This window comes from Octodon degus, unplaced genomic scaffold (genome assembly GCF_000260255.1).
Source record: "Octodon degus isolate 3935 unplaced genomic scaffold, OctDeg1.0 scaffold00288, whole genome shotgun sequence".
Lineage (NCBI taxonomy): Eukaryota > Metazoa > Chordata > Mammalia > Rodentia > Octodontidae > Octodon > Octodon degus.
Window position 1 is genome coordinate 851,009 of NW_004524864.1, and position 9,764 is coordinate 860,772.

Here is a 9,764-nt window from a genome sequence, read left to right on the forward strand (position 1 = left end):
TTCTAATGGTGTTTGTAAATAGGATCACAAGTCCGCATCTTGTACAGCAATTAACCACTAAGAAGAATATATGCAGTGTATTATTTGTTGAAAAAAAAATTGCAACCCCCCCCCCAAAAAAAAGAATTATACAATGTATTAATTATTGAAACTGTCCTACCAATTTGGTTTGAAACTGTCTCATTGCTATTTGTTTCTCAATAAATTTATGGAAAAAAAAAAAAAGATTCAGCTCTTGTGACTTGTGCTGCTGTAACCTAGGTGTGCCTGGATCACTGTAGTGTGATGCCCTCAACTCTTTCCGGAAGATTCCTAGAAGGGGAGGAGCTGGGTCAAATGCAATTTCTAATTTTAGCAGGGCTTTTTTGCTTTATTCTGTTTTGTACCAGGAATCAAACTCAGGACCCTCCACTTGCCAAGCAGATGCTGTGGCACTGAGCTACATCCCCAGGCCTAGTTTTAGATGTTTAATAAGCTTATGTGTGGATTACCACAGTGGTTGTACTAGTTTATATTCCCACCAGTATTGAAAAAGGGTTTCTTTCCCCTGCCCCCGAGCCTTGCTAGCGTTTGTTGTTAGGGATTCCTTAATGACAGCCACTCATTCTGGAGTAAGAGAGGAAAGAATTTCAGTGTTGTTTTAATTTGGATTTCTCTAATGGCCAGAAATGCTAAACATTTTTCATATATTTATTGGCCATTTACGTTTTTTCTGAGATGTGTCTGTTCATTCCCGTTGCCTGTTTCTGGATTGGCTCTTGTCTTAGTTGCTTTTCTCGTTGCTGACACAAAATATCTAACACCCAAAGTGTAGATATTTGGATGATACTTTGTAAAAGCTTCAGCTCATAGTTGGCTCCAGGTCAGGTGGCACAGCAGTGGGTACAGCACAGGAGAGACAGTCCATGGCAGGTAGATGGCAGGAGGGCAGCCAAGTAGCAAGGAAGCAGCAACAAGGGAGAAGTGACAAGCAGTGGCCCTCCTTCTGCCCCTTGTGTCTTGTCCAGGCTACCTACCCTTAGGGCCAGTAGGGCTCACACCATTGCTAACTCCTAGCAATGCACCGTGAATCAGCCCCAGCATCACATCCTTAATCTCAGCAGCGCACACTCTAGAACCAGCTACCTCTAAGAAGCTCTACCTGTGATGACCTGAGGCTTTAAGGGGAAATCTAGCTACAAGACATGAGAGATCTTATATATTGGGGCATGGAAAGCTTTCAGTTCTTTATATATTCTAGAGATGAGTCCTTCACCAGAGAAACAGCTAGCAAACAATTTTCCTATTCTGTAGGCTGTCTTTTCACTCTCTTGGCTGTTTCCTTTGCTGTGCAGAAACTTTTTAATTTGACAACTTTTTAACTTTGACGAGCAAATGTTTGTCAAGAAACAAACAATTGTTATTTCTTGAGACTGTTTCTTAGGTAACTGGGGTTCTGTTCAGAAAGTCTTTGCCTATATCTGTGACTTCAAGCATTTTATCTATCTTGTCTTCCAGAGATAGTTTCTATTTTAACTTTTAGATCTTTGGTTTTAATTAAGTGCGTGGCTTCAGTTACATGTATGTGGGTAACCAGTTTTCTAGCACCATTTAAGAGCCTGCCTTTCTTTTAGGTTATGTTTTCGGCTTTTGTCAAAGATCAGATAGCTCAATGTGCCTGGTATTGTTTCTGCTCTGTTCCATTGATTGACACTTCTGGGTGTTTTGTTTTGTTTCATTTTTTTGTTTTGTTTTGTTTGCCAATATCATGATTTTTTAAAAATGTATTTGGTACAGGGTCTACAGGGTCTCACTATGTAGATCGGACTCGAGTGATCCTCCTGTTTTCAGCCTCCCAAATGCTGGGATTGTTGCAAGCAGCCAAATTAGATAGAAATATTATAGGCAGTCAGACAGGGCCAGGTCCTCCAAGGAGATAACACAGAAGACAAGATACCTTACAACTGTGGGAGAGACAGATGCTCCAGCCAGTTGGCCAGACCTAAAGACCAAAGATCAAACAAATGCTCACCTCCCTAAAGATTGGCATCTGAGATTGATCACCACCCTGAGGGAGCCAGAAGAATCATTAATCCAACTACTACTAGATGGCTACCTGATAAAGTCCTGCTCTGCATTCATGCCTGCTTGTTGCGTGACTCACTTCCCCATTTGGTTCTGGACTTAATCAGTGGTGCTTGTAATCTCATTGGTTGACCATAGCTTTGTCCCACCTCATGCTCACCTAAGTGAGTTCCTATGTTTTCTCCACCACATTAGACCCATCTCATTGCATGGTTTTACTCTATAAATGTCCCTGGAAGAGACAGCTTCCCGGGGACCACCCACTTGGGCCCCCATCCCATCCCTCTCTCAGACAGCTTTCTTTCTCTCAATAAATATATTTTGCTTATAACCTCGATTTGTTCCTAAAATTCATTCTTCAGTTTTAGAGAACACAAACTCTTCCAGGTCAGGTCGGGGGATCATTTTTCCCCTATAACATTTGGAGGTTCCCTGTATCATTTGGAGGTCACCTACTTGAGATCAGTTTTTCTACCTATATCAGGATTACAGGCACATACCACCACGCTCAGTCTCAATTGCTGTCTCAGAGCGCATCTGGAGCAGGGCTTGCAGGGCCGTTGGCGAGCAAACCCCGGCTGCTGAGCTCTACCTAAGCAGGAGCTTTATGCTTTTTTTTTTTTTTTTTAAATTACTGTAGTTTTCTAATATAATTTGGAATTATGAGGCTTCTTGCTTTGCTATTATTGCCCAGGATTGCTTTTTCTATTCTAGGTCTCTTTTGGTTCCATATTAATTTTAGGATTGTTTTCTCCAGTTCCTTGAGGAATGTTCTTGGTATTTTGACTGATTGCGTTAAATCTGTACAATCCTTTTAATTATTTTGGTTGTGTCTATCTAGGAATAGGGAATAGTTTTCCATTTTGGGTTTTTTTTTAATCTCCTTTTTCAAAGTAGTGTAGTTTTCATTGCAAAGGTCTTTCACTTCCTTGGTTAGGTTAATTCCCAATTACTTACTTTTTCTTGATGTTATTGTGAATGGTATTGTTTTCCTAATATTTTTCTGAGTACCTTTATTATTGGTGTGCAGAAATGCTATTGAGTTTTCTATGCTCATTTTGTATCCTTGCCCATGATCTTTTGTTTGTTTGTATTTTAGGGAAGGGTTTACAGGGTGCTCAGGGGCTACATCAGACTTGTAGTAATCTACCTGTTTACAGCCTACCAAGAGCTGGGATTACAAGTGTGCACCACCATGCCCAGTGTTAATTGCTGTCTCAGCATGCTCCAAGGGTGAGGCTGGCACAGCAGGCCTGGGGCTCAAACACCCCCACCCCCACCATCCCCCATTCCCCACCTCCCACCCTCCCACCCCCTCCCTACCCTTGCCCCTGTGCCTGCTTGCAGGCCCTTTAATCAGCTGAGCTATTTGGCTGGCCCTAAACCATGATCTTCTTGATGATTTGCTGCATACTATTTGCCAGTATCTAACTGAGGATTTTTTCACCAGTGCTTGATAAAAGAGATTTGTCTATAGTTCTTTTTTGGTGGATTTTTTTGAGTAGTTTTGGAATTAGGTTAATGCTATTTTCCAGGAATGACTTTGGGAGTAATTTTTTCCTTTTGATTTCATTAAAGAGTTTGAGGAATGTTAACATTAGATCTTGAAGTTCTTACAGATTTCAGCAGTGAATTGATCAGGAACTGGATTTTTTTTTAGTTGTTGGTATTGTTTTTTTGTTTTGTTTTTCTTTTCTTTTCTTTTTTTTTTTTGCAGAACTGGGGATTGAACTCAGGTCCTTGAGCTTGCCAGGCAAGTGCTTATTCCACTGAGCTATCTCCCAGCCCCCTTTTTTTTCTTTCAACGGCTTTCTTTCTTTCTTTCTTTCTTTTCTTTCTTTTTTTTCTTTTGTGGCCAGCTCAGCCCACCTTGGGGGCTGGCGTGGCATGTGGTGCCAGGATTGAACCATAATCCCTCTGTTTTGCCTAAGCTTGCCTAAGCAGCCACTTTGGTATACTGAGCTATCTCGCAGGTCCTCTAATTTTTTTTTTTTAACTCTGCTTTTCTTATTTAATCTCTTCCTACCAGATAGTGTTTAGGCGCAGTATCTTTCTTCCTAAAAATGTGGAGACCTTTAGTCTCGTTGTGGAAGCGGGAACGACTGGATGTGAGCACCTGCTTCCCCTCGATCCTTGACGCTTATGATCCACACCAGGTGAGAGAACCGGGGCGCCTGTGCGTACGCTCCTGGCGGGCACACGGGTGGGGGGGGCACGCGTACGTATGCAGAGTGCGGGAGAGGAGCAAGGCTCACACACACGTCTGCTTTCTCCTGCCTCAGTTACGTGGGGAGTCACAGGTCTGCCAACATGACCCTGGCGGAAGTGAGGACACCTTCGGGGTTTAGTCCCAAGTAGGACCTCTTGCAGTTAGTTAAGTAGCCTCTGTCTTCTGCATTTAACTAGCTCAGAGGGGGACCCAGAAGTACCCCGAAAGGGCTGGCGAAGTAGGCATCATGGTGTACACACACACACACACACACACCTGCTCATGAGGAAATTGTCCACATGGACTGCAAGGGAGTGTCAGATGTACGAAGTGAAACTTGTCATGGTTCCTTTTCTTGTCTTGTGTTGCTATATGCTTTGCTTCCTCGATCATGCACAGCAGAACTTCTGAAGATTATCCCAGGGGACACGGAGGGCTTTGCCCTTCGTCCTGCTCCTCTGCCTCCCCACCCCCACTTCTTCCTCTATTCCTCCTTCACCTCTCCCTCCCTTTCTTACTCCTCTGTTCCAGCAGCCCCTGGGGAGGGAGCTGAGTCTGGAGCTGACCAACTGGACACTGACATTGAAGCAGGGGGGCGCTCGTGATCTGTCCCCGTGGCTGCCCTTCAGACCCCACACCAGTGTCACGCAGACGCCCGGAGGCGGAGGTCTGGCCCGACTGGCTCTGTCTCCCTGCAGAGACTCCAGGTGGGCGACGCCCTGTGCTGTGCAGCCTGGGATATGCTGTGCGCCACTTAGACCACTCCAAAACTTATAGAAAAGAGAGATGAGACTGATTTTAATAATATAGCCTACTCAATCTTAGACGCTCGGGGCTGGGGAGATGGCTCAGTGGAATAAGTGCTTCCATGGCAAGCGCAAAGGCCTGAGTTCAATTCCCATACAATCAATCTTAGACGCTCCAAATACTTCAATTTTACCACATAATTAGCATATAAAATACGACTGAGATACCTGTGCTCTTCCTTCCCTTACACTGTCTTTGAAATCCTACCTGCAGGTCACACCTCAGTGCATCCCGAGTCTTTCCAGCCAGTGCTGGGGGCTGGGTGGCCCTGGGCGCGGGCAGCTCCAGCCTGAGACGCGGTGGTTACTGCCCAGCTCTGCACGCGTACTGCCGGAGAGTTGTTGAATTCTTTTGCGATAGAGTTGTCTCTTTCTCTGCTTTGTTTTATGGTGCCAGGGATTGAACCCAGGCCTTTGCCTGCCGCTGAGGTACACTCCCAGCCCATGGAGGCGCGGAAAGAAGGAAATGCCTTAAAACACGGGAAAATATTTAGAATCATGCCTGATATAGAGGGAGGCCAGAATACACATTAGCTGTTGATGTTATTTCAAGGTAGTGTTAAGAGTAATTTTTTTTTCTTTGCGGTACTGGGGATTGAACTCAGGACCTTGAGCTTGTCAGGCAAGTGCTTATTCTACCGAGCTATCTCCCCAGCCCAAGATTAATATTAACTAGACTTATCATGTATAAGCTTTCAACAAAATTATACATTCTCAAAGATCAGTAAAGTTCTAAATTTTGATACACTGCTAATTTTCTTCTTTTCATCAGATTCTGCTTCACACAGGAAACAAGCATATCTTAAGTTAAAATTTACTATTAGTAGTAGCCACTGTTTCTGACTCCTGCCCATCTTCTACCCATTCATTTATTTCTCTTCTTCCCTTCATTATTTTGTTTTGTTTTTTCACAGAATCTCACTGTGTACTCTTGGCTGGAGTAGAATTCTCTGTGTAGTTCAGACTGGCTTTGAACTTTCTCTCTTTCTTTCTTTCTTTTTTTTTTTTTTTTTTTTTCGTATTTTAGGGAAGGTTCTACAGAGTATTCAGGGTCTCACTGCGTAGATCGGACTTGTAGTAATCCTCCTGTTTACAGCCTCCCAAGTGGTGGGATTACAGGCCCACCACCACACCCAGGCTCAATTGTGGTCTCAGTGTGCGCTGGGGAAGGGGCCGGCACTGCAGGCCCAGGGGAGCTTTGAAATTTCCATTCTCCTGTCTCAGCTTCCTGTATGCTGGGATTTCAGCTATGTTACTAACATTTCAGCTATGTTACTAATGTTTTTATTTTGGGGGAAGTTTTGTTGTTTTTTCAGTGCTGGGGATTGAGCCCAGGGCCTAGTACATGTCAAGTACTTGCTCCCCAGCTGTTTCATCAGTCTTCTCCTCAGCCCTGAAGGATATTCAGACCTTCACCTTCACCATGAACCTAAGTGTGTCAACCACCAACCCGAAAGCAGCCACCACCAAGATCTACGATCACTACCTGCCACCTGGGTGCTGGAACCTTACCTGCACTGCCCAGTGTATTTCTGCCCAGTTCTTCTGCCTCATTTCTTAATTTTACAGATACATTTTCCTGAGAAAAGCAGTGTGTAATTGTATTACCTGTGCCCTAAAAAAATTTTTAAATAGTCTTCTACATTAGGCTTGGTGGCTCACACCTGTGATCCCAGCATTCTGAGAGGCTGAGGGCTACAGCCCAGCTTGGGAAACTCTGTGGCTTAGTCAGATCCTGTTTTAAAATAAAAACTGAAAGGAAAACAAACAAACAAACAACATGGGGGCCCTGGATTCATTCCATAGTACCAAAAGAGGTCTTCTACATTACTGGCATTTTATGGGATAAAGTCTTCATGCTTGGGCCTCATGCAGCTGTGGAGGGCAGGCTTTCTCAGATGCAGCTGAATCTAGAGTTTGTGACTGATTCACAGTGCAAAGTGGGGATTAAAGGTGCTGGGAAAAGGGCTGGCAAGATAGCTCAGTGGACTAAGCTCTTGCTTAGGCAAGTGCAGGGACCAGGGTTCAATCCCCATGTCGATACTGGCCCCATTCCTGGGCACACTGAGCCAGCCACCAAGACCAGCTGTGGTGGCACACGATTGTAATCCCAGCAATGAGGAGGCTGAAGACAGAAGGATCACTATGAGTCTGAGTTGGGTAGTAAGGCCCTGTACCAAATACATAAAACATAAAAAAGGTGCTGGGATTAAGGCTGGGTGATTGCTGGATCAGTCCACTACTTGAATTAGCACCACCTTAATTCCAGTTCCAAGTAAGATAAAAAGAGGCAAGAAGAGGTTGTTTCCCCCTTTTTTCTCTTGTTGCTTTTACTGTTTTCCTCTAACATGAGCTATTGCCGTCTGCCACTTGCCACCCTGCCTTTGAGCCAGCTGATTAGGGACTGAAACCTCTGCAAACTATGAGCTTAACAAACCTTTCCCCCTTTTACTTTGAGTGTTGGGTATTTTGTCCCAGCAGTGAGAAAGTAACTAAGATGGGTCCTTAGACAAAAAGTACAGCAAAGACCATTGTCGCCAAGGGGCTATTTTTGCTACTTTGCTGTGATTAATCATTTATTACAACATGCAAATATCAGTGACTGAAACTCTCTTCTAGCTCAGAATGTGTACATAACCTATAGGGAGTTTCCAAAAGGCTAAAAATGTAACTTTTATTTTTTTTCTGAATTCAGAGTCTCCCTTGCAGTTGTGGGTTGGCCTTGAACCATTATATAGCCCACCTTGGCCTCAGACCTGTAACCCCTCCACCTCAGCCTTTGAGTGCCCCATGTCTGGCTCCTGCAGAAGCTCTTATGAAGTGTTTTTTTTCTGGGCATGTGAGAACCCCATCTTCATAACAATGTCATTTCTTTTATTCATGTTTTTCATTTCTTTTATTCATATACACACACGTGCACACACACACACACACACACACACACACATAAATAAATAACAATGAGCAATTAAGGGCTGGGGATTTAGCCCAATATGAAGGCCCTAATTTCAGTTGTTAATATTGCAAGTGGGGTAGGGAGAGAAGGAGAAGGGTTACATAGATAGATCCCCCCAAGGCAGGATAATTCCCCTATTTCCAAGTGTGTAGCCTTACAAATACCCAGGAAGTTCCCTTTGCCATAGTCTAGGGATTAGGGCATAAACATCTTTGGGTTGGGTATCGCAGTCTGTCTTTCTTAAGGTGAGAAAGGTGAGTGATAATCATGGTGCAGTGGGCTGGGGAGGTAACTCAGAAGAATGAGCTCTTGCCTGGCAAGTGCAGGGTCCTGAGTTCAATCCCCAGTACTGAAAAAATCAAGTTAAAAATCATGGTGCAGTAAGGGCAGCCATGGGAACTTGGAAAATGCTTTTATTCTACTGAGCTATCTCCCCAGCCCCCAATCTTCATTTTGATGCAGAGGAATGAAACTCCCAACCGAAAAAGTACCTGGGATGAGTTCATGTTCTCTTAAACCAAAGAATGAATTTTGGGAATGGAGGTTAAAAGCAGAATATTTATTGGGGAAAAGAAAGCTTCTGTCTGAGACAGGGACAGAAGAGGGACCCAAGTGGGTTGCCCTGGGAATCTGCAGTTTGTAGGGTTTTGTTGTTTTGTTTTGTTGAGGAACCAAGGAAGTTTGTAGGGATTTTAAGAGAGTAAAACCATGTGGTGAGAGAGGTCCAAGGTGGAGGACATGTGAACTCACATATATGGGCATGAAGTTGGACAAAACTATGGTCAACCAATGAGATTACAAGGGGCTGGAGAGATGGCTCAGTGGTCTAAAGCACCTACTTGGAACAAGCTTGACAAAACATCAGGGACCCTGGTTCGATCACCCAGCACCACATGCCGGCCAGCCGCGCCCCCTGGTGGGCTGAGCTGGCCACACACACACACACACACACACACACATACAATAAATAAATGTTTAAAAAAAATGAGATTACAAGCACCATTGCTCAGGTAAAATTGATTAAATCTAGGCTGGGGAGATAGCTCAGTGGCATAAGCACTTGCCTAGCAGGCACAAGGTCCTGAGTTCAAGTCCTGGGATGAAAAAAAAAAAAAAAAAAAACCTGTTTCCCAGTTATTGGTGTAGTGGCCAGGAGAGAAGTAAGGGCACTATTGTCAGTGACCACATTCTAACTTGCAAAGTAGAGGACTCGGCCCTTCTTCAAATGCGAGAGTAATGAGAGCCTTGAACAGGGAGGCACAGACCACATTTCAGGCTCCAGGAGCTTTTCCTATTCTCATTATTTTGAGAACATCAATTGTGATGTCACAACCCCGTGTCTCAAAGTCTCAGTCCTTCCCAAACACTGCTGTGACCCTGCATGGACCAGCCTCACAGTGACTGAAAACTCACCCTTCTCTGCTGCAGCTCCCGACACTTCAGGCTGGGTTCCAGCTTTGCTGCCCACTAGCTCCAGAAATTGACCCGTTTGTGTCCTTCCAGGAGACCTTCTGACTTTCACGCTCAGCATCTGCTATGGTTTAAAAGGGTCCTATGTTAAAGGCTTGACCTCCAGCCTAAGGAGCCACTGGGCGGGGGTGCCTCACAGAAGGAAACTTTCAGAAATGGTGCCTCACAGAAGGAAGCCATGTGTGTGCTCTCAGTGGGCACGTTGGGACCTGGCCCTTCTCCTTGCTCCCCAGCTGCTATGAGGCAAACAGCTGGGCTC